Below are 27,055 nucleotides of genomic sequence, written 5' to 3'. Positions count from 1 at the left end.
CTGAATGTTAAGTTAATGTATATTAAAAAAACTTAGAGTTTTGGGGAACATAGTATCATACACATGTTCATTTTGCTATCATCCTGACAATTATAAACATTTCCATTGCATCCATTACCTATGAAAAGAAACAAGTATTTAACACTTGTGGATGTACTCGATTAAATAGTCAAGAGAAGTAAAAGATGTAAAAACCAAGAAACCACAGTGTTGGTGAGGATGTGGAGAAAAGAGAGCCCTCATGCACTGCTGGTAGGGATGTAAATTGGTGCATCACTATGGAAAATGGGGGATATTTCGCTAAAAAGTAAAAATACAAATACCAAATAATCCAATAATTTCACTACTGAGTATTTACTTTAAAAAAAAAGACATTAATTCAAAAAGATACGTGCACCCCTATGTTTATTGTAGCACCACTACAAGAACTGAGATATGGAAGCAACCCAGTGTCCATCAATAAATGGGTAGAAAAGAAGATATAGTATTCATTCATACACACACACACACAGGACTATTACTCAGCCATAAAAAAACAAAAAGAATGAGATCTTATTTGGGACAACATGGATAGACCTGGAGGGTACTATGATAAGTAAGTCATACAGGGAAAGAAGTATCACAGGATTTCACTTATAAGTAGAATCTTAAAAAAAAAAAAAAAAAGAGAGAGACAGAAAGAAAAATGAAAAATGCCAGACTAAATACAGAAAATAACATAGTGGTGACCAGAGAGGAGGTAAGGGGGGGTGGATGAAGCAGGTGAAGGGCATTAAGAGGTACAAACTTCCAGTTATAAAATGATTAAGTTAGAGATGAAAAGTACAGCATAGGGAATATAGCCAATAATAGAGTAATGATATTGTATGGTGATAAATGACTGTATCTACCATGGTGAGCACAGAGCCACATATAGAACTGTCAGATCACTATGCAGTACACCTAGAATTCATACAGCATTGCATGTTAACTATTTTAATAAAAGACAAAAATTGGGAGGCAGCTGAACACCATTTTAAAATACAGGACTTGATACCTGTAAACCCCAAGAAAATCAAGCAAAGACTAATGGAAATGGTAATAGGATCTAGTAATGTATCTGGTTATTATATTAATGTAACATTATCAATGGGTCTTTTTTTAAAATTTTTTATTTTTTTATAAACATGTATTTTTATCCCCAGGGGTACAGGTCTGTGAATCGCCAGGTTTACACACTTCACAGCACTCACCAAAGCACATACCCTCCCCAATGTCCATAACCCCACCCCTCCTTCTCCCAAACCCCCTCCCCCCAGCAACCCTCAGTTTGTTTTGTAAGATTAAGAGTCATTTATGGTTTGTCTCCCTCCCAATTCCATCTTGTTTCATTGATTCTTCTCCTACCCACTTAAGCCCCCATGTTGCATCACCACTTCCTCATATCAGGGAGATCATATGATAGTTGTCTTTCTCTGCTTGACTTATTTCGCTAAGCGTGATACACTCTAGTTCCATCCATGTTGTTGCAAATGGCAAGATTTCATTTCTTTTGATGGCTGCATAGTATTCCATTGTGTATATATACCACTTCTTCTTGATCCATTCATCTGTTGATGGACATCTAGGTTCTTTCCATAGTTTGGCTATTGTGGACATTGCTGCTATAAACATTCGGGTGCACATGCCCCTTTGGATCACTACGTTTGTATCTTTAAGGTAAATACACAGTAGTGCAATTGCTGGGTCATAGGGCAGTTCTATTTTCAACATTTTGAGGAATCTCCATGCTGTTTTCCAGAGTGGCTGCACCAGCTTGCATTCCCGCCAACAGTGTAGGAGGGTTCCCCTTTCTCCGCATCCTCGCCAGCATCTGTCATTTCCTGACTTGTTGATTTTAGCCATTCTGACTGGTGTGAGGTGATATCTCATTGTGGTTTTGATTTGTATTTCCCTGATGCCGAGTGATATGGAGCACTTTTTCATGTGTCTGTTGGCCATCTGGATGTCTTCTTTGCAGAAATGTCTGTTCATGTCCTCTGCCCTCAATGGGTCTATTTTATAAAAACAATGACCAATTACAAAATATAACAAAAAAATTATAATATACATAACAGGATAAAATATGTGGATGGGAAATTTACAAGAGATATCCCCAATACAGATAAAGAAAACTTTGTAGTGCTAAAGGAAAATATAGAGGATGGGGAATAAATAGAAAGATACACTTCATTCTTTGAGAAGATGCAGAAGTATACAGATAGCAATGTTCTCACTAGTTTTAAAGTTGGACAGGTTGACCTTTTTTCCCCCTTTTAAAAAATTTATTTATTTGAGAGAGGGCAAGAGTGCATAAATGGTGGGGAGAGGCAGAGAGAGAGAGAAGCAAACTCACCACTGAGCAGGGAGCCTGACATGGGACTTGATCCCACGAACCTTGGACCATGACCCAAGCCAAAGACAGATGCCCAACCAACTGATCCACCCAGGCACCCCAGAAAGGTTGACTCTTGAAATCATATATAAAATAACTAAAATTTATTATTAAAAATAGAACAAGAAGATTCTAAGAGGGAATTAACCTCACCAATGTAAAAACATTACAAACAGATTACAAATGGCAAGGTTGATACAGGGGTGCCTGCCTAAAGAGACTAGTAGAACAGAGTTGAATTTAGAAATAAGTCTATCAGGGGCACCTGGGTGGCTCAGTGGGTTAAAGCCTCTGCCTTTGGCTTGGGTCATGATCCCAGAGTCCTGGGATCAAGGCCCACATTGGGCACTCTGCTCAGCAGGGACCCTGCTTCCTCCTCTCTCTTTCTCTCTGCCTGCCTCTCTTCCTACTTGTGCTATCTGTCTGTCAAATAAATAAATAAAATCTTTAAAAAAAAAAAAAGGAGGGGCGCCTGGGTGGCTCAGTGGGTTGGGCCGCTGCCTTCGGCTCGGGTCATGATCCCGGGGTCCTGGGATCGAGCCCCGCGTCGGGCTCTCTGCTCGGCAGGGAGCCTGCTTCCTCCTCTCTCTCTGCCTGCCTCTCTGCCTGCTTGTCATCTCTCTCTGTCAAATACATAAATAAAATCTTTAAAAAAAAAAAAAAAAAAAAAAAAAAAAAAAAGGAGCCTATCAATAATGTTTGGGTCAATCAAAAATCAAAGAAGAACTTAGCCATTTCGAAACCAATGAGAACGAAGACACATCAATCCAAAACCTATGGGATATGGCAAAGGTGGTCGTAAGAGGGAAATACATAGCCATCCTCACTCAAAATACATAGCCAAGCCTTATTCAGAAAAATAGGAAAATCTCAAATACACAAACTATCTTTATACCCTAAAGATCTGGAGAATCAACAACAAATTAAACCTAACCCATGCATGAGAAGGGAAATAATTAAGATTAGAGCAGAGATCAATGAATTAGAAACCAGAAATACAGTAGAACACATTAATGAAACTGGAAGGTGGTTCTTTGAAAGAATTAATAAGATCAATAAACCACTGGCCAGACTTATCCAAAAGAAAAGAGAAAGGACCCAAATTAATAAAATTATGAATGAAAGGGGGGAGATCATGACTAACACCAAAGAAATAAAAACAATCATCAGAAATTATTATCAACAGCTGTTGCCAATAAGTTAAGCAATCTAGAAGAAATGGATGCATTCCTGGAAACCTATAAACTTCCAAGACTGAAACAGGAGGAAATTGAAAACTTGAATTGGTCAATATATAGTAATGAGATTGAAGCAGTGATGGAAAAACCTCCCAAAAAACAAGAGCCCAGGACCTGACGGATTCCCTGGAGAATTCTACCAAACATTCAAAGAAGAACTAATACCTATTCTCCTAAAGCTGTTTCAAAAAATAAAAACAGAAGGAAAACTTCCAGACTTTTTCTATGAGGCCAGTATTACCCTGATCCCCAAACCAGGCAAAGACCCCAACAAAAAGAAGAATTTCAGATCAATATCCCTGATGAATATAGATGCCAAAATTTTCAAAAAGATCCTCACTAATAGGATCCAACAGTACATTAAAAGGATTATATGCAACAGGACCAGGTGGGATTTATCCCTGGGATGCAAGGGTGGTTCAACATTCACAAATCAATCAATGTGACAGGACACATAAACAAGAGAAGAGACAAGAACCATGTAGTCCTCTCAACTGATGCAGAAAAATCTCTAAAAAATTAGAGGATCAATTCCACTTACAATAGCACCAAGAACCATAAAATACCTTGACAAAATACAGCATCTTTTCCTGAATAAAACTCTTCAGAGTATAAGGATAGAGGGAACATTCCTCCACTTCAAAAAATCCATCTTGGGGGTACCTGGGTGGCTCAGTGGGTTAAAGCCTCTGCCTTCTGCTCAGGTAATGATTCCTGGGTTCTGGGATCGAGCCCCACATCGGGCCCTCTGCTCCGCAAGGAGCTTGCCTCTCTCTCTGCCTGCCTCTCTGCCTACTTGTGATCTCTGTCTGTCAAATAAATAAATAAAATCTTAAAAAAAAAATCCATCTCAGAAAAACCCACAGCAAGTATCATTCTCAATGAGGAAGAGCTGAGAAACTTTCCCTTAATATCAGGAACACCACAAGGATGCCCAGTCTCACCACTATTGTTCAACATAGTACTAGAAGTCCTAGCAATAGCAACCAGACAACAATAAGAAATAAAAGGTATTCAAATCGGCAAAGAAGAAGTTAAACTCTCTCTCTTCACAGATGATATGATACTCTATGTGGAAAACCCAAAAGGCTCGACCCCCAAATTATTAGAACTCATACAGCAATTGAGTAATGTGGCAGGTTACAAAAATCAATGCACAATAATCTGCTGTTTTCTTATACACTAACAATGAAACTGTATAAAGAGAAATTAGAGAGTCAATTCCATTTACAATAGCACCAAGAACCTAACCAAAGAGGTAAAGAAACTGTACTCTAGGAGCTACAAAACACTCATGAAAGAAATCAGAGACACAAAATCAGGAAAAACATTCCATGCTCATGGATCAGAAGAATAAACATCATTAAAATGACTATGCCGCCCAGAGCACTCTATACTTTCAATGCCATTCCAATCAAAATACCAACAGCATTTTTCAAAATGCAGAAACAAACAATCCTAAAATTTTTATGAAATCAGAAATGGCCCCGAATCGCCAAGGAAATGTTGGAAAAGAAAAACAAAGCTGGGGTATCACATTGCCTGATTTCAAGCTGTATTACAAAGCTGTGATCACCAAGAGAGCAGAGTACTAGCACAAAAACAGACACCTAGACCAGTGGAACAGAACAGAGAGCCCAGATATGGATCCTCAACTCTATGGTCAAATAATCTTTGACAAAGCAGGAAAAACTATCCAATGGGAGAAAGTCTCTTCAATAAATGGTGCTGGGAAAATTGGAAAGCTATATACAGAAGAATGAAACTGGACCATTCTCTTACACCATACACAAAGATAATCTCGAAATGGATGAAAGACCTCAATGTGAGATAGGAATCCATCAAAATCCTAGAGGAGAACATAGGCAGTAACCTCTTTGACATCAGCCAGAGCAATTTCTTTCAAGACACATCTCCAAAGGCAAGGGAAACAAAAGTGAAAATGAACTTTTGGGACTTCATCAAGATAAAAAGCTTCTGCACAGCAAAGAAAACAGTCAACAAAACAAATAGGCAACCCACAGAATGGGAGATTATCTGCAAATGACACTACAGACAAAGGGCTGATATACAAGATCTATAAAGAACTCCTCAAACTCAACACCCAAAAAACAATGTAGTCAAAAAATGGGCAGAAGACATGAGCATGTCTCCAAAGAAGACATACAAAGGGCTAACAGACACATGAAAAAGTGCTCATCATCGTTAGCTATCTGGGCAATTCAAATCAAAACTACATTGAGATGCCACCTTATACCAGTTAGAATGGCCAAAATTAACAAGGCCAGAAACAACAAATGTTGGAGAGGATGTGGAGAAAGGGGAACCCTCTTACACTGTTGGTGGGATTGCAAACTGGTATAGCCACATTGGAAAACAGTGTGGAGGTTCCTCGAAAAGTTAAAAATAGTTACCCTATGACCCAACAATTACACTACTGGGTATTTACCCCAAAGATACAGATGTACTGAAAAGAAGGACCATACATACCCTAATGTTCATAGCAGCAATGTCCACAATATCCAAAATGTGGAAAGAGCCAAGATGTCCTTCAATAAATGGATAAAGAAGATGGTCCAGGGGCACCTGGGTGGCTCAGTGGGTTCAAACCTCTGCCTTCGGCTCAGGTCATGATCTCAGGGTCCTGGGATTGAGCCCCGCATTGAGCTCTCTGTTCAGCAGGGAGCCTGTTTCCTCCTCTCTCTGCCTGCTGCTCTGCCTACTTGTGATTTCTGCCAGTCAAATAAATAAATAAATCTTAAAAAAAAAAAAAAAGATGTGGACCATATACACGATGTAATATTATTCAGCCATCAGAAAGGATGAATACTCAACGTTTGCATCAACTTGGATGGGACTGGAGGAGATTATGCTGAGTGAAATAAGCCACACAGAGAAAGTCAATTATCATATGGTTTCACTTATTTGTAGAACATAAGGTATTCCTTATGGAGGACATTAGAAGGGAAAAACGAAGGGGGAGAAATCAGAATGGGACATGAACCATGAGAAACTATGGACTCTGGGAAACAGAGTTTTAGAAGGGAAGAATGTGGGGGGATGGGTGAGCCTAGTGATGGGTATTAAGGAGGGCATGGATTGCATGGAGCGCTGGGATATTATACGCAAATAATGAATCATGGAACACTACATAAAAAAAAAAAAAAAAAGAAATGACATTACATCCACTAAATAAATAAATAATAAAAAGCCTAAATACATAGGAGACTCCATATGTAATAAATTTGGCATTCCAAATCAATGAATGATATTAGGGCTACCCACCAATCTGGGAGCAGGGGGAAGACTAGGTGACTTCCTAGATTAGTGAAACTTCCAAATGGACTGAAGATTTACAAGTATTTTTTAACAGTAAAACTACAAAGTATTAGACCCATTATGTTGTGTGGTGGCCATTATGCTATATGTACTTTTCAAGGTGGAGGCCAAGTTCTCAGACACTGGCTATTCCAAAGGAACTCTAAAGGACTGACATCCCAGACGTGTCTCCTGGATAATTTGAAATGGTCTAAATCTCCTTTTCCATCCCTTAGACTCTGGCTTCGAATGCTACTTCCATTCTTTCCTCCCCCCCCCCCGAGTTATAATTCATTCGTGGGGGGGTAGGGGGCATCCTTGGCTGGCTCAGTCAGTAGAGAATGCAACTCTTGAACTCAGGGTTGTGAGTTCAAGCCCACATGGGGTACACAGATTACTTAAAAATAGACTCTTAAAAAACGGAAAGAAAGAAAGAAAAATAATCAAGTAAGTTTCCTAAAAGTAGGGGCCATGACTTGCTTGGCTTTAGGAACAGAACTGGTCTTGGGTGTTTGTGGGTGTGAACCCTAATCCCACCCTCATGGAAGGGTGGGTCATGCTTCGGAATCCTCTCTAGACCTCTGTCCATCCTTCTACCCTTCCATTCTTAATTCCCACGTACCATCCTCATCTTCTCTTTCTTGGGAAAAGTTGGCTTCACTGATTTAGATCTCTTTTCTTTTACTCCGCAAATACCCCCTAGAAACACATCTTCATCTGACAGTGTTCTATGCAATGTGTTCCTTTTTCAAATACATTTCAGGCACTAACTGTTCTGAAACTGTTCAGACTGCATCAAGAAATTTGCAATCCTAAAATATCAGTTTGAGAAGGAATACACTAAGAAATAACAAATTTTGAGTTCCCATATTTAGGGACCTTTATAAAATGAGAAAATCTGATTAATCAATACAGTCATAAAAAACATACACACATATGGACTAAAATTAGAACAAAATATGAACATATGAACATAGCTGTAGACTAGCACAGTAGAAGAATGACTAAGTTTCTCTTAATTTTTTAGTGTTTTGTAAGAATAATATACATTTTTGTTCTAATTCTAAAATATATTCATTGTAAACAAATCAAAAATTGAAAGAAAAGTTAAGGAAATCAACAGTCTTACACATTCCAGAAAGTTATCCATATTATGACTTTATTTTGTTCTTTTTCTTCCTTATAATAAATAAAATTATTTACAAATACACACTTAACATAAAACGTGATGTTTTGTGGACTGTTTTGTTAGTTTACCTTTAGAAATTAAGCATTTCAGGTCACTTAAAATTCTTGAAGAATATTTGTTTGGTTACATAACAATCCCCAGCTTATATAATTCTGTTTACTTATTTCTTCTATAGTTGGACATTTAGACGTTATAATAGCAAAAAATTCAGACAAATACTTTACCAGCAGTAATGACATTTCTCACTACTTATACACAATCAGTTTTGATAAGGAGAATTTCTAGTTCAAGTTTTTAAAATTTAATGTAAAATTTAAATTAATTTGAATTTAAAGTAAAAATTGTTTTAAATTTTTAAAAAAATTTTCAAATTATTATCAGAGTTGGTTTCCATGATCAACATTAGCCAGGCACCCTTGGTACTCATTCTTTTCCTGTCAAAATAGGGGCAGATCATTTCAAATCAAGAATTCAAAAACTGACAGACGAAGGTTTCAAGACATGAGCTCACTCGCTAAAGTTGTGTTAGTTAGAATAGAGTAAGTTTCTAGCTTACTCTGAACTACAGTTTGAGTCTCTTCTTTTTTAACCCATTCTGTAAGACCTTAGCTGGAAACCTAAGAACACCTACGTGTGAAAAGAGCCTACAAAACTCCCCCATAATGCCTTTGCTTCAACTTTCATTTTAAGGACTCGTTAAACCCAAGATTGTCAAAATCAGTGTTAATCAGAGTCACCTGTGAAAATAAAGAGGGCTGCCACCTCTAGTGTTTCCAATGTAGGAGGTCAGATTGGGGCCTGAGAAGGGCCTATCACGTCCCCAGTGAGGCCAATGTGTCCAATTTGGGGACCACGCTTGAAGAATCACTACATAAAATGATTATACTCAGTGCCTGTTTGGTCCCAGTACATCCCAGGTGCGTGAAGACAGCGGTCAACAAGACTACCAAGGTCCCTGCTCTCATGGAGCTTATAGTCTCATCAACAGACATCAGACAACAAGCAAATAAGCAAATGAGCAGAATTCTCTAGCACTGCCAAGTGTTACATCCTCACAGAAATTCTCTAGGGTTGGGAATGGTATTTCCAAATACAGTGTGCTGGTATCTGTTCTTCAGCAGTGTCCTTTTCCTCTGGCCATTATAGGGTTGGAGCCAGCAAGACAAATTGAACTACACATGTTAGCCATTCTCTTCTCAAACTAGGCAACAACAACAACAACAACCCTGGGCAGAAAATCCAGAAGTCAGAGAACAAAGAAGAACATTCCTTCTGTTTACAATCCTGGGAAGCACTGTGCTACACTTCTTAGAACCAGGAGGGAAAACTGTAGGGCTTTTTGTATCAGAGAACAGAACTCTCCCTGCCTCTCTTTCTCAGGCTTAATGACACACAAGGAAAAATTAATAAAGTGAAATTATATATACAAATTACACATACAGACCACCTAACCCAGCAAAATCCATGAAAACGAGACAAATAAATGAATCTAAAACTGTTTCAAACAAAAAGGGAATGGAGTGCTGGAATGTGATTGAATACTACATACCTATTTCACATCTTGAGAACCTCCTTCCAAAATGCACTTGCTATTAGCTATTAAAGGACATTCAAGAACAGGCATTATCCCACCGCACCTATTCAGACCCCAGAGACCACTACAGAATTTTCTTAAAGATCTCCCAAGGGAGCAAACCGCCCTGGAGGCTTTTGCTTCTACCAATACCTTTCAAGTAAGACCTAATAAGTAGTCTTTGGTATAAATAAATGAACTTCTTAGCATTTACTTGCTGCTTGCATTTGCTTTAGGGCCTCAGATAGTTCATTTCATAGTTCATCAATTTCAGACATTTCTCTCAAACAGGTTTTAAACAGGACTTCATAAAATACACACTTTTACCCAGTAAAGCAGTATACCCCCATATACACATATCTGAATCAAAATTTTACAAAATATTTACTGCCACTACACATAAAGTGTGCTTATATAATATATTTCTTTTGTTCTTAATGCTAGTATAACCAACCAGGTTTATTTTATAACCTAATGGATCATGACGCGTGGCTTGACAATCTCTGTTCTAGGATGTATACAAAATGCTACAAATCCGTGCAGAACCACCACTCAAAGGAATAAAAGTTACTCTTAGCTTAGGTTTTCAGAGATAGAGATGGAAGAAAAAGGCTGTTTGTACTTATTTGGTTATGCAGCTCAGACTCTAAGATCCTCCCCCAGCCAAGCCACAAAGTGTGTTTAAGTACCTAACCTGCATCAGGTGTATAACTTTCACCTGTGTCTGTCCTTTCCTTAAAGGAGACAGAAAGGCTGTGGCTTTTCATGATCCAGATCGCCAGACCAAGGGAGCTTTCTGTGAGGACAGCAATGCTCCATATCTGTGCTGTCCAACGAAATAACCATTAGCCTCATGTGACTGTTGATCACCTGAAATTTGACTAGTGTACCGAGAACCTGAATTTATTTTAACTAATTTAATTTAGCGTTCATAGACACTTGAGACTAGTGGCTACCAAAGTGGACAGAGCAGATCCAGATTCTTCTTAAAATATTTGCCGTATTTCTGTAGCAAAAATTTTTGCCAGACAAATCAATACTGAACTTTCTGCCCTGCTATTAACTGAAAAATGTTTCCCTAAGATTCAAATCCATTCAGTTTGGGACTACACAAGTAGGCCAGGATTGTAGAGATCCAAGATCAATTTGCTCCAACAGTAAGATTCAGCTACATCATGGGATGGTCACATTCCTTCCAGAATGTGTCTACTCTTAACCCAAAGGAGTTCTCATTCTCTCCCTGACCCTACACTAGCTGATTGCCCTGGGACAATCTCTTCACCTGTGCTCTCTTTCCTTATAAGAAACCAAGGACATACTCAGGCTTGCCATCAAGACTAATCCACAAGCATTATCATTCACCTTTTGTTTGTACCTTTTCACAGAGTGGTAAATCGTATACACAAGGTACAGAATGGTAATAGGCAACAGAGACATATCTTCCCTGGAATTTCTACCAGGGAAATTTCCCCTTGGTCTCTTAACAGTCACAAGTGCTCTGGTGGTGGCTTTTTTATAAACTGCTTCCACACCTTCAGCCTTCGTTTCAAGGTGGCCAGGCATGTCTGCACTGTGACTCAACCCTCTGCTAGCCAGCACAACACTAGATGTCCAGGGGCCCTTTGGAATTCATGGCAAAGTCCAGGAATCGTGCTTTTCTCTTGAATGCCCCAACTTCCTCTACTTGCTAGGTTTTCAGTGGGAGCCATAATCTAAGAAGACTAGACAAGATATGATTTGATTTTACTCTCAAGCAAACCATGTGTGCCGAACAATGCTGGTTTAAAGCAGGTATTAAACAAATGAAGCTCATCTTCCATTATACTCATCTCCTCTACTGTCGCCCCCAGTCCCATTAAAGGTTGGTCTCTGAAGTTCCTAGTCACTTCCTACTGCTCAGAGTCTCACTGGGAGAAACAACAGTCCAGACACAACACTCTACTTTAAATGAGTGGCTCACTATTTGGAAGTTCTCACCAATCTCTGATTCTCAAAACTTACCTCTTGCAGCTGCAGTGAGTAATGAAGAACCTTGCTAGATAAAGTAATCTCATAAAGCAGCATGCCCAAGATATGAATTTAATAAAATCAGCATACACTGAAGTTCTATGACCTTACAGAAAAAATGTCTTAACTCATTTTATGATTAAAATTGCAGGCCTCCTAGCAGGTCTAGAAAATTTTTTTTTAAGATTTTATTCATTCATTCATTCATTCATTCATTCATATGAGAGACAATGAGCAGAGGGAGGGATAGAGAGGGAAGGAGAGGCAGACTCCCTACTGAGCAGGAAGCCCAACCATGCAGGGCTCCATCCTGGGACCCTGGGATCATGACCTGAGCTGAAGGCTGACATTTAATGGACTGAGCCACCCAAATGACCCTAGAAGATATTTTTCAACTTGGAAACATTTTAGAACTCTTCAGTCATATATAAAGAGAGTTCCTCTGCCTGTAGCTACAGCATTATCAGTAATAAATCAAAATTAACTGACTCAAGAGTCCACATAATAAATCCCTCTCTGCTACGAGTAAATAGTGAAGGAGACTGAATTTTTCCGGGCTTCCAAGTTGTAGTCAAATATATCTGATCCAAGTCAGAGGCATGATCCTTGTTTCAGGTAAGGCATTTCCAAATCTTTGCCATATTCTATCCTGCACCCCTTTACCATTAATGTAGTTAGACTCAGGGGCCTTGAAATGTTAGAAAAAGCATAGCATCAAATCACCCAGTTCGCCTTTTGAGAAGTTGTTGATAACCCATGTAAGGTGGAAAGAAAAGTAAGCAGTAAAGCCAGATCTATCAGAAGTCTTGACCCAGAGACCTTCTCAACCTGTTCAAGATGAATACTAGATCATGTCTGAACTTGGACTTTCAAATGGTGAAAATGCAGGGGGTTCTCAGAAGCTTAGTAACTGGTTGCAAGCTCCAGAAGAGTTACTGGTATCACAGAGAAAGGAAAGGAAAGACCATCTACATATATAACATTGATATTTCCTTCTTAGAGCTATGAGTCCAAGACATTGCTTCTTAAAAGCATGTTTCTGGCGGCACCTGGGTGGCTCAGTGGGTTAAAGCCTCTGCCTTCAGCTCAGGTCATGATCCCAGGGTCCTGGGATCGAGCCCCACATCAGTCTTTCTGCTCAGCAGAGAGCCTGCCTCCCCCTCTTTCTCTGCCTGCCTCTCTGCCTACTTGTGATTTCTCTCTCTGTCAAATAAATAAATAAAATACTTGTGTTTTGTTTTGTTTTTTTTTAAAGCATGTTTCTGGGGATACACCATGCTTGCCACTCTGCTGAGGGACTTACCTGCTCAAGGCTTTCCCCAGCATAAATTTATCTAACCAGAACTTGTAAGCAATATCAGTGACATGACATCACAAGACTTTGCATTGTCTGTTCCGCCTAAGAATTGTCAACACATTTTTTGCTTCCTTTGCTTTGATTCAAATCAAGATATCCTCTCTCTCAGCAATCTTGCGCACACATGAGCACGCACTAGCACTTAGATGTGTAATGGGCCTCGCAAGTTGACACATTCAAGAAGGAGCCCCTCATTCTACATGTCCTTCCCAAACTTCCCCATCACAGAATATGGCAATTCTACTCTTTGAAATTCTTGGGCCAAAATCACAGGGAGCATCCTACATTTTTCTCTTCATTTCATACCCTACATCCAATCTAGCAGAAAAACTTTTGTATCTATTTTCCAATTATACACAGAATCTGACCACTACTTACCACTCGCCATGCCACCTCCTTAGCCCAAGCCACCATCTTGTCTCAGTGGATTATTGCATCACCCAAGTAATCTGCCTACTTCTTCCCTGACCTCCACATTCCCAATGCAGCACCTAGAGTGTTTTTGTTCAAAATGTAGGTCTGATGACATTCCCTCAGAGCCCTGAATTAACTTCCTAGATCACATAGAACAAAAGCACAGAGTCTTACAGTAATGTATAAGACCTTATCATCTCTGTTCCTGCCCCTCCTCCTCAGATCTCCTCCCTTGCTTTCCTGCTTCAGCCACTATCATGGCCTCCTGGCCATTCCTCAAACCAGCCAAGAATTCTCTGGTCTAAGGAATTTGCACTTGTTCCTTTTCTGCCTACCATTCCCTTCCCTAGATGTGTGGTTCATCTCTCACCTCCTTCACCTTAGACTTGTAGCAAATGTCACATTTTTAGTGAGGCCTTCTCTGGACTTCTAATCTAAAATTAAAGCCCTGCCATCACCACACACACACACACGCTCATCTCCTATCCTCTATTCCCGCTTTATCTTTCTTTCTTTGTCTATGGCTCATATCACTCCTTACCATGCCATGTACCACCTTTACTTATTTCTCTTCTTTATTGTATTTCTCCCTTATTTGAATATAAGCTCTGTGAAGACAGAAATTATTGTGTGCTCTATTCTACTACTCAATCCCCAGTGTCTAGAACAATACCAAGCTTAAAATAGGTACTCAGTAAATATCTGGGAGATGGGAATACATTGATTACATTGATGTGTATGTAGTTTTTACAAGCCTGTAGCCCCCTCCTGCCTTCTTTCTGGCCCTCACACTTGCTCTCCTACCTCAGGCAGCCCTGGTTGGTATCTGCTATGAGGATGTCCTTAACACGGCTGTTGTCTCTCCCTTACTGTGCTCCTGCTCCCCCTTCATCATCACAAAGGGGGCCACGGGCTATGCTACCACTGCCCACCTCACTTTTCCTGCACTCAAGACCCCTCCTGAGCTGATGTTCACACTGGTTCTGATCACCACTACCCCCCTGGGCCCTGGCTATCAGTGCCAGTCTGGCACTAAGCCCTGCCTTCCCCTAATACTTCTGGACCAAGCATGACTGCAAGCCTTCTTCTCAATTCCTTGGGGCAACTTCTTTGCTCACTAGTGTAATACTATACAGATGATTTAACCTCTCTGCTCCTCAGTATTCTCACCTGCAAAATGCAAATAATAGCTATCTCACTGCACCCTTAGAAGGTTGGTGCTAATATATTCAAAGCATTGAACATTCTCCTGTCTGCTGGAGAAGTACTCAATAAATAGTAGCTATCATGTTCATAAATGATGGCCATTGTTATTGACCCAATTGTGGCTTGTTATAATTCTTCTTTAGAAGAGTTCTTTTGGGAACTCACAAGCCATCATCCCCAGCCCCAGGCTCCTCTCAGAGCTGACTTCTTATGGTAAGGCAATCAGCAGCTCCGCCATGCAGGAGAACCCTGAATAATAGTATCTGGGCCTGCATGAGTCCAAACCCAAAAGAGCAAGGCCCACAGAAAGGCAGGAATGACCCCTCCTCTGAATCTAAGTTCTGCGTCTTTTCGTGGGCCCTGACTCCTCCCCACATGAGTACCAAGGTAGAAATCCAATATCTATACCTTTTAAAGGCAGCCCTTGTACCCAAACCACAAAAGCATTATCTATCACTAACTAACATACCACCCAACACCAGTACTCCAGACTCATTGCTTTTAGCTCCCCTTTCCTTTGGGGTGGGGGGGAATACTCATTAGCTCTGTGACCCTGGTCAAGTTCCTCCAATACTCTGTGCCTAGTTTTCCCAGCAAAAGGAGTAGTTAAAATGGTATCTGCCTCCTAACGTCGTTGTGCGGATGAAACGAGTGACTGCATACGAAGAACTAAGAACAGTGCTTGACACACAGTGAAAACAATGAAAGATCAGCTATGACCATTCTCCACTAACAATAGTACTGAGACAAGCTCTTCCAGCATGGAACCATAAAAAGTTATAAAAAGCATCACCCGGCTCAACCATCCCCTGCCTCTCCAAGCCTGGAAAGGCTAAGGGCTGGAACAAATTTACTTTCACATTCTTATTTTCCGTGTTGACCAGAAGGTCCAGCACAGAGTAGACCCTCTGTGCATTTTTAGTTGAGTACAGTAAAGAAAGGATAAGTACATTCAAGAATGAGCGATTCCGTTATTCAGGGCCATGGGAAAACCCAGATTACTGAAGAAAGAGAATGCCTATAAGCAGGAGACAATAAAGAAAATAAAGAGGGAAAGGAAAGCAGCATCTCAAAGAACCAGCCTATTCCTTAAGGATGTGGCAGAACATTCAACTCATGATGGATCGGGGCCCCGGGGAGGCATCCATCACTTCTAATCCTGGGCTCTGCTGGAGGAAATGAACCCCACATGCATAAATTAGTGAAAGGCATGATAGAGGTTCGTGTTCCTTTTGCAATTTCCTCTTCTACACAGCCGCTTATGCAGATTGAACAAGATGTCACTGTTACATCAGGAACAAAGTGAGACGGAAATAGATAAAAATAAAGCTTTATCCTGCGTTTGATCACCCTCTATCTAAAGGCTTCCTCAAGAACGAGTCTCCACGATAAAGGAGGATTATTATTTTAAGTCTGATATTTAATGATATTGCAAAAACCATGTGGAAGTTACTATAGAAAAGCAAAAAGGAAAAAAGTTCATAATTATAAAATCAAAGGAAAGAAAGGAGAGTAGGGGCACCTGGGTGGCTCAGTTGGTTAAGCATCTGCCTTCAGCTCAGGTCATGATCCCAGGGTCCTGGGATCAAATAAAATATCAGGATCTCTGCTTAGCAAGGAGTCTGCTTCTCCCTCTGCCCCCCCCCCATTAGTGCACTCACGCACTCTTTCTCCTTCTCTCTCTAAAATAAATAAAATCTTTAAAAAAAAAAAAAGAAAGAAAGAAAGAAAAGAGAATAGAGAGACAGAAGCTTAGTTGAATTCCTACAGTTTAAAGGGTACCTGAGCAAAGACAGAGGCATGAGAAGCCACAGTCTTAAGGCCAGAAAACAAACACTGGGGGGAGAAAAATGTTTTTCTTACTGTCCCAAGGAGGTATTGAGTTAATCAATGGGTGCTCCGGGTCACAATACACATCACTAGCAAAGATCCCTAAGAAACTGTGCCCCACACACCTAGACAAATACCAACAAGCAGTTTCACATAAAGGTTTGAACTTGATACTTCATTAATCCACAATATGAGTGTTTAAATTGTTCTCATTTTACAGATAAAACTGAAAGAAAGCGACTTTCTCAAGGCCATCAACAGAAAACGACATTTGGCCTTGGCATTCTACCTTAACAACTCAGTCTTTTCTTTGTCATGAGTCCTGCGTGTCCAGGCCTCTGATTTAAGCCCCACTTAAAATGATAGAAATTCACATGTGAAAAAAATGTACTTCACTCTCCAGTCAGTAAACGTAAAAGGAGAGACTAAGGGTAACTCATGGACCATGTTATAGAGAAGGCCTCCTGGTCCCAGGAACCACCCTAAACTCCTTAGTTGATATTCTTTTTGGAAAAGACAGAGAATAACAATATCTCAGCAATTTTGGAGATGGTGACTCTACGTACCTTGGCCATTGTGAACCAAAACAAGACTAATTCAAGAAGCTGAGAATAAGACTTTAGAAAGAAAACCATATGCAACGTCGTCCTGAAAGTGTGAATATTGATAAATGTATCAATCTAATATGGAAAAAGTAGCCAAAATAGTCATTCTCGATTGAAGAAAACCATGTATTCAGGAACCCACCACATATTTATGTAAATTAAAGTGATTTAAATAGTTGAAATGAAAAGATGTGAGTTAAATAGAAAATTTTTTTTTAAAGATTTTATCTATTTATTTGACAGAGGCAGATCACAGGTAGGCAAAGAAGCAGGCAGAGAGAGAGGGGGAAGCAGGCTCCCTGCTGAGCAAAGAGCCCAATGTGGGGCTCGATCCCAGGACCCCGAGACCATGACCCGAGCCAAAGGCAGCGGTTTAACCCACTGAGCCACCCAGGTGCCCCTAAATAGAAATACTTATTATTATTTATCAGATTCAGAGAATTTAGCCTTCTGCAAAATGCTTCACAGTAATGCTTATGCTATTCCTTAAAATTTCCCCCAGATTGGCTCATATCATTGTTTGACAAAATCAGTGTTTACATTAGGTTAAAACACAGATTCAAGAATTTGCTTTTTCAGGGCTCCACTTTGAGAAGAGAGAATGGAAAAACAAACCAAATCCTGAGATGGCACAGAGGTCTCAGCAGAGACAGCAGGAAGGGGACTCCACTTTGGCTTCCCCAGAAACCCAGTCAAATGGGCGGGCCCAATGGAGGCAAACTGTTCACACCTTTGCTTCCTGAGCCAGAGAGCCTAGGAAATACCCTTTGTTTTTTCTCTGTTTAAAACAAGAAAAGGAAGGGATAACCACCAGAGCACCATTTCCATGACTTAATGACTTAATGACTTCCATTCTCCATGCTGTTATTGCAATAATATGGTCTCTATATCTATTGTTCCATCACTATCCCTTCCTTTGCATCAACAAAGTTGGAGTCTCTTCATCTGACCTCTAACAAAGTAAATAGAAGCTTGGAGAGTTTGATCAACTTGACTGAAGTTGTAAGGCAGGTCAATGACAGAGTTGAGATTTGAACCCAGACCTGGGCCCAGAGGTCACTGTGTTCCTTATGTCTTAACTGGATCATACCGCAGTGTCCTTGCACTGAAGGTAAGGGGCATAGAACTGGAACCAGCAACTTCAGCAGGTTTGAGATATTCTGTTTCTGTTCATTTAAAGGCAACATTCCTGAAAGCTCTTACTTCTGTAGAGAATTTTTATAATTGACCCTGATATTTCGTCTCCTAGAATTCATTCCAGCAATAAAATCATTTAGAAACTAACTACTGAGCTATCATTTCTTGAGCGAAGTGTCTTCCTGGCTCAGAATTCCTTAGGATAGTGGCTGGATGAACAACAAATGGCTCATGAGTATGATAGCTCCTGGCTACTGGCAGGAAGGGGTGCCCCAACCCTAGAGTTAGAAGGGGTGACATGACTCCCTCATTGCTGGATGTTTCTGGGAAATGAATCATCCCAGCAGGCACCCCCAAATTTTCACAGTTCAGAAAGAATGCATTTGCAGAGAAAACAGAATGGTGTTCACTAACCAAGTGAAGAAATATAACCCTAGGTTTAAAAGCAGGGGGGAAGAGAGGATCCCTTCCTCTTTCTTCATAACATCATAATTCAGCCTTTCAGCCATGTGCTGCCATGCTTGATCTTTTCCCTTTTAATTTATTATTTGTGCTGCTGCTGCTGCTGCTGCTGCTGCTGCAGCTGAGAAACTTTGATGTTAAGAGACTTGATAGAGGCAAGGATATCATCTTGGGGAAGCAAGGATGTGACTTCAGCACCATGATCTCTTTTTCCCTCACCTGGTTTCTTTCGAGCTTACCCCAATTGTATCATGCGAGAATTGTAAAGGAGAAGAATCTTACCTCAAGGGTCTGCAAGAAACCTAGCACAAGGAGAGGCAACTGTTGAAAACAATTCCCTTAGCCTCAAAGAATTAAAACTGAGGCTATCTGCAGAGGTGCTCATTTACCATATCAGTTTGTGAATCAGTCACCATGCCATCCATTCAACCAGTCTTGAGCATCTGACAGCTGTATTTCAGAGCAATGGGGATACAGCATGTGACAGATAAGTTAATCACTTACCCATTCCTTGCACTTTCCTTGCTTAGAGAACCAACTTTATTTAAGTATCCAACCCTCAAGGAAGGTCGCCCTTTTCCCTCTCCAGGTCATTAGTCTAAGTCAGAAGTCTGCAAATTATGGCTCACAAGTCAAATCCAGCCCACTGGCTGCTTCTATAAATAAGAATATACTACAACTATACCACTCATTTACACATTGTCTATGAATGTTTTTATGATATAATAGCACAAATGAGTAGTTGCAACAGAAACCATATGGCCTGCAAAACCATAATATTTGACATCTGATTCCTTCTGGATGAAGTTTCCTGACCCTTGATGTAAGCCAGTCATAGTGATACCATTCCATCTGCTGCTGCTTTAGTTAGTTTAGTTTAGTTAGTTAGTTTAGTAGGCGCGGGACCCAGTGTGGATTAATGACACTTGAGGAGAAGTGTATTTGGGGCAATCAGAAAAAAAGAGGCTCCTTTTTTCCTACTGGATGTTTTCCCTAGAATGATGGTGGCCATCTTGAATTTATTAGGAAAGACAGTCTGAGGACCAAGCTGACATCCTTGGAATGGCAGAGCAGAAATAGGAAAATAACCGAGTCCTTGATGTTGTTGTTAAGCTACTGAACTAGATACCCCTGGAAGCAGATAACTCTGCATTTTCTGTCATGTGTGATAATGTGTCCTCATTGTTCAAAGTGGGTAAGTTAGAGTTATCATCTCCCCTTGATGCATCAAGGCCTTTCTGTTTAAGAAATGACCTTCTTTTATCCCAGTAATATTCTTTGCTCTAATATCTCCTTTGTTTGATATTAATATAGCCAGATATTAATTAGTGTCAGCAAAGAAATCTTTTCCCATCTTTTACTTGTAACCTATCAGTGTCCTTATATTTCAAGTGTGTTTCTTGTAGGCAGAATATGGTTGGGTCTTGTTTTTTTAATCCAATCTGGTGCTATTTGTGTTTTCATCAGAGTATTTAGGCCATTCACACTTAATGCGATCATTAAGTCTAAGTTTAATTGTGAAGTTTAAATATATCATCTTGCTCTTTGTTTTTAACTTGTCTCACCTGTGCTTTGTTTCTTTTTCCTTTTTTTTTCTGCTTCTTTTGAACTATGTTACAGTTCTTAATAGCTCCTTTCTTGGCTAATTTTGGTGGTTGCTTTTGGGTTTAGAAGACATCTTGAAGTGATCTTGTACCACTTCATGTATAGGAAATGAACCTTCTAACCATAGGCTTCTATTACTCCTCTCACAACTTTTGTGCTATTTTTTAATGATTTTATTTATTTGAGATACAGAGAGAGAACAAAAGTTGGGGGACGAGCAGGAGAGGATAGAGAGGGACAAGCAGACTCCCCCTTCTGGGTATAGAGCTTGAGGAAGAGCTCAATTCTTGGACCCTGAGATCATGACCTGAGCGTAAGTCAGATGCTTAACTCACCGAGCTAACCAGACATCCTCTTATGTGTTATTCTTGTTACACATTTTCTTTTACATTTTTGTTACACATTTCTTTCACATTTTTGCCAAATCCACACTGCATTGGTATTATTTTGTTTAAACAGTGACTAGTTTTGGTTATTTTTAAAGAATAATAAGAAAAGAGTCTTGTAAACAATCAATTATCATATTAAAAATTTTAAGTAATAAGAAAACATTCTTATATATTTAGTATGTTTTCACCATTTCTGATGCTCTTATTCCTTTCTGTAGTTTCATATTTCCGAAAGGTATTATTTTCCTTTACCTGAAGACTAGCTCTAACATTTCTTAAAGTGAAGAGCTGCTGAATAAATTTTATCAATTTTTTGGTATCTTTAAAAATCTTAATTTTGCCTTTATTTTTGAGAGGTATTTTCACTGGACATTGAATTCTTAGTTGACAGCTTTTTCCCCCAGCTGCTCCATTGTCTTTTTGCTTCTATTGCTCCTTATGAGAAAACTGCTATAATCTTATCTTTGTCCCCCATTATACAACATGTCCTTTTCTTCTGGCTACCATAAAGATGATCTCTTAATCACTGGTTTTGAGCTATTTGTATATGTTGGTGTGTTTTTCATGATGTTTATTGTGCTTGAGTTTTATTGAGCTTCTTTGAATTTACAACCATCATCAAATTTGGAAACACTGTGGCCATTATTTCTTCAAACATTTTTCACACCCCCACCTCTTTCATCTTTACTTTGAGTACTCCAATTATACGTATGTTAGGCAGCTTGCAGTCAATACTCCACAATTCACTAATGTTCTCTTCATTTTGGTTTTTTCTCCCTCTGTGTTCCACTTTGTATAGTCTCTTTTTCTGTGCCCTCTGTGTTAGCTAACCTTTTCTTCTGAAATTTCTAATCTGCAATTAATCAAAAACAAACAATTTTTATCCTACACTGTAGTTTTCATCTTTAGAAATTCAATTTGGGCCTTTTTCATATGTTCCATGTCTCTACCTATTGTCTTAAACCATAATTATTTTAATGACCTTATCTGTTAATTCTAGTATCTGTATCAGTTTGGAGGCAATTTCAACAGACTGGTTTAGCTCCTCATTAGAGGCTGTATTTTCTTGCTTCTTTGCATGCCTAATAATTTTTTTTCATGAATTCTAACCATTGTAAATAGTACCTTTTTAGATGTTCAATTTTTTTGTATTCTTATAAATGTGCTTGAGATTCATTCCACAGAGAAGATGGGCTTCAGGAACAGTTTGTTCCTTTCAGGTTTTTCTTTTAAGATCTATTAATCAGAACCAGAGCAGTGCTAACTCTGGGGCAAATCATTCCCTACAGTGAGGCAAGACCCATCTATTTATTTTACCTAGGGCACCTTGAATTATGAGGTTTTCAGGCCTGGGTGCTGGGAACAATCACTATACCCCTGTCTATGCATTAGGCAATGATATCTCTAATACTTTTGGATGTTTGGTGTTTTTTTTTTTAAACCAACCTCTGTTGGCACCTGCATGCAATGATCAAAATCAATGATCACTACTCAACTGAATACTCTATTATCTTCTCTTCTTCATGTCTCATCAATATGAGAGCCCCCAAAACTAAAAAATCTCTAAAATTACACCCAACCCTTTCATTTATCCAGGACTGATCTCTCTTTCAAATTGAAGTCTCCTATTTTCCACTACACTCTACCTGGATTAACCACCAGCACTTTAAATACAATATATCCTCTAGCACTCTTATTTCTAACCTTCATAACCCAATGGCTCCCCCAATTCATTTAATATTGGTATCACTTCAAGTAAGCCCTAACCCTATAGTCACCTGTGAAATTTAGTATCATTTCAAGAGGACACCAAACCTTATAGTTACCTCTGACATTACCTTATTTCTCACATTCCAAATGTCTCATATATCCTTCATTTATTGCCTCTATCCTGCACAGAACCTGTGCTTCAGCCAAACTTTCTAGACACTTTCCATCAATCCTATTTCTTATACCACTCTCTCTGCCTGGAATGTCTTCCCTCTCCACTGCTGCTATAAAAATTATGCATATCCCGGGCGCCTGGGTGGCTCAGTGGGTTAAGCCGCTGCCTTCGGCTCAGGTCATGATCTCAGGGTCCTGGGATCGAGTCCCGCATCGGGCTCTCTGCTCAGCAGGGAGCCTGCTTCCTCCTCTCTCTCTCTCTGCCTGTGTCTCTGCCTACTTGTGATCTCTCTCTGTCAAATAAATAAAAAAAAAAAAAAAAAATTATGCATATCCCAAATGGAAGTGTGACCAATACAAGCTATCTGGAGAGCAACTGTCAATAGGCTTTACAATTTCACATACACTTTAATCCAAAAATTTCACATTTGGGATTTTTATCCTACAGAAATTAGGGATATGAAGAAAAAACTTGGCTAAAAGTATGTTTACATCATTACCATTTGTAATGGGAAAAACTGGGAACACATAAATGTTTCAATAATAGGGTATTTAATAACAAAATACACAGTCATTTTAAAAACATAGAGAGATATTTGTCAATATAGAAATACGCTCTCTATATATCAAAAAATAACAGAAGGGATATAATGTAATACCAGTATTATTTTTCAAATGTAGTACATAGATTAATATTATCTAGGTAACTAAACAGAAAGACAAAATAAAAAGAATATCTCTAAACTCTCAATAGCATTGTTTCTATGGGGCTGAATAACAGTTGTTCTTAATTATTTGTATTGGCTTGATTTTCTGTAATAAATACATACATATTATAAATACATATTATTTACGTACAACTTGCAAAGCTCTTAGCTATTATTTAAGATCCAGCTGTCAAACAATCTCCTTTCAGGATATCCAAGCACTCATTTATCACTCAATGTCACCTGGATCTTATATCATAGACATCTATGTGTCTCTTTCTTCTACACAATCCTCAGCTACTTGATGGCAGAGAATATGTCCTAAAGAGCCACGGTCCTCCATCATCACCCAGACCTAGGCTGGATATAAGGTAATGATCACTAACTGAGTAAATGTTGGGCAATAGTGCAGGGCATAAAGGCTGCAGATAAAAAAGACAACAGCCAATGGTTGATGCAAATATTATATTAAGTTTATTCTTGGGTGTATAAACCCACTTCCCACTCCCTCTGGGAAAACTTTTTTTAATTTATTCTACCTTTCAATTTTTAATTAATTCTACCTTTTATTTTATTTTTTAAATTTTTATTTATTTTTTTAATTTCCTTTCAGTGTTCCAGAATTCATTGTTTATGCACCACACCCAATGCTCCAATACATGCCCTCCATAATACCTTTTAAAACTTTTTATATTATTCCTACCATTAAAAAAAAAAATCAGGTCTGACATTTCAGTTCTCCCTTTCCAAAGGAAAAAGTCATGGAATATTTAAGGACTGTTTGATATTTTCAGACCCTGTTAACCTACAATACTGAAAATGTAGTCGGTGGCTGGTATCACCATAAACTCTTTCCCTGGAAGACTGTTTACACACCTTCAAAAACACTCACAGCCCCACTGCCTGGCAGACTATAGGGAAGTGAGGAGCAGAATTGATCTAATAGACTTTCCCTGGGAGAATAATTACTAAGTGACATACAGCCTGCCGGAAAAACAACTAGGTTGGAAACTATTATTTGCATGGGGACCTCATCTCAGAAGGAAGATTTAAACACAATGTTCTGTAGTTCTATTCCTGAAGGAATTAAGGCTAATATCTGCCAAGACAAGTTTGCCAAGACACACTCAGATCAAAATCTGCATGAAATTGTCCAATGTGTACTCTTCTTCCTGACTGACCTGTGATCCAGATGTGCTTCCCCAAAATACTTGAAAATGTAGCTAAATACCCTGCTTCCTTCTGGGGGTAAAGCCCCCACCCTGTTCCATGCTATATCTCAGTAGTTAGAGGCAGAATCATCACTTTCCCCTTCAAGTGAGTACAACTGATTGCTAACAAGGTTCTTTATGGTGATGAAGTGTTCCTCCATGCCTCTGGTTAGAACTCCATCTGCATAACCAGTACAGTCTTAAGCCAGGGGTCTCAATTTTTTGTGACAATGAGATTTACCTGGGAAGCTATATTATCTAATGCTATGAAACATGTCACCTCAAAACTTAGTGGGACAAGAATTCTGAAGAGGCACGGCTGGCAGTTCTTGCTTGGACTCTTTCAAGAGTTTATAGCGAGACACTCATAGGGGCTGCAGTCATTGGAAGGCGAGACCAGGGACTTTGAAGACCAACTTCAAAGCTGGCTCATTCACATGCCTGATGCATTAGTTAGTGGCTTTGTTAGAAAGCCTGAGGTCCTCATCTCATGGCTGTTGTGCATCCACACAGCCATGGTGCCAACTTCTCAGAGAGAGAGCAGGACAGACCAAGCAGAAGCCACAATGCCTTTTACAGCCTGCCCTTAGAAGTCACTCACCTCAGACATGCTATATTCTTTTGGCCACATGGGTCAGTCTCATCCAATGCGGGAGACTACACAAAGCCATGAGTCACAGGGGAGATAAGGCTCCTGGGAACAGGCAATTTTAGAGTCTGGCCAACACAGTCTACCCTCTAACCTTGAATCCTAAGCCCGATTCTGTAATGGGGTGAGACTTGGAAGTCCCAGGGGAGGGAATGGGTGTGTTCTATACACAAGAGAATATGAATTGTTGTGGCCATAGAGTAGCTGGAGACAGAGTATTCTTCAAAAATGGCCACACCTGTATATTTATCCCATCCTACAGGCTCTTCTTATAATATGATGAGTATTTCTCCTTCCAGGGCATGAGATCTAGGTTTTCTTCCTTTGACCTGGTGCAGGGAGAGGTTGACTGCCCCAACCAATAGACTAGGAGTTCTGGTCAAAGTGATGCTATTACATTTCTGAGGCCAGGACATAGATACAACTTCTGCCTAGTACTGTCCCATACCCCTCTCTGATAATAACTGCCCTTGAGACATAGCCACCCTATTGTAAGAAAGCCCAGGCCACATACAGAGGTCCTATCCTATATGGGTACCATCCAGACCCTCCGCAGACAATGTGCATCACTTACCAGACACGTGAGTGAATAGCCCTCAGGTGCTTCCTGCCCCAACCTGAGTCTTCTCATTGAGGCCCCAGGCATCAAGAAGTGACTAGCCATGGGCACTATACTCTGCGGGAACAACTGAACCACAAAAATCATAAGAGAATACTTAGAGACACCTGGGTGGCTCAGTCAGTGAAGCGTCTGCCTTCAGTCGAGGTCATGATCCCAGGGTCTTGGGATCAAGTCCCACGTCAGGCTCTCTGCTCAGTGAAGAGCCTGCTTCTCCCTCTACCTCTGCCTGCCTCTCTGCCTACTTGTGATCTCTCTCTCTCTCTCTCTGTCAAATAAATAAATGAAATATTTTTTTTAAAAAAGAGAGAGAGAGGGAGATAATGCTTACTGATGATTATGTTAAGCCATGAAATTTTTAGGTAATTTGAGGTAATAATTGATAACTAATACCGTAACTTGAAGTATACTTTTAATGGATATAAACATCCCCTGCTCAGACCCACTGAATGAACTCTCCTAGGCAGGGAGAAGCTTGGGAAACTATTAGTTTACCAAGTGCCCCAGAGGTGTCCTTTCAGGGATATTATGGCAATTTTGATGACATATCTTCCTATTTCACAAGTCTCAATGGGATGATCTACTTGTTTTTTTACCTTTGTCTGTGTGTTTCACCTACTTCCTGAAAACTACAATTGAATTAGAAGTTGAATCTAAATATGGCTCTGGATAAGATAGAACCATATTCTATTTTGTATTTTTAACTCTCAGTTTTCATATTAAATCATCAGAAGGCCATGCTTGAAGAAGAAATGTGAAAAATACAATATGAAAGTCTTATTGATTTTCAGATTATAGAATCCTCTTTCTTACATCTTTAACTACAGCACAGTTACTCAACTAACAGAAAAACCTAAGGACAGAGGCAACAATTAGCATTTTCTGTGGCAATTCTAAGTGTACTGAGATAGTATGGAATTTCCAGGTTATATTAAGAACAAAAAAATCAAAGTACATAACAGTATCTATGTGTTTTTTAAAGTAACAAATGCATAGAACTACCCCAATAAAGATACACACAAAACTGGTAATCATGTCTATCTTTGGAAAGGAGAACTGGGTGGTTCAGGTAGACATAAAGGAAAGACTTATTTTTCACTGAATTTTCTTTTGTATCCTTTTAATTTTGGACCAGGATCAGTAATACTTTGCAAGAATAAATACAAATTTTTAAATACGATTTCTCTTTGAGGGTTTTCTCTTGGAAGTCATCCCAGAACATATATGGTATGACCCTATATT

The sequence above is a fragment of the Mustela lutreola genome, chromosome 5, assembly GCF_030435805.1.
Source record: "Mustela lutreola isolate mMusLut2 chromosome 5, mMusLut2.pri, whole genome shotgun sequence".
Lineage (NCBI taxonomy): Eukaryota > Metazoa > Chordata > Mammalia > Carnivora > Mustelidae > Mustela > Mustela lutreola.
This window is presented reverse-complemented; position numbering follows the sequence as displayed.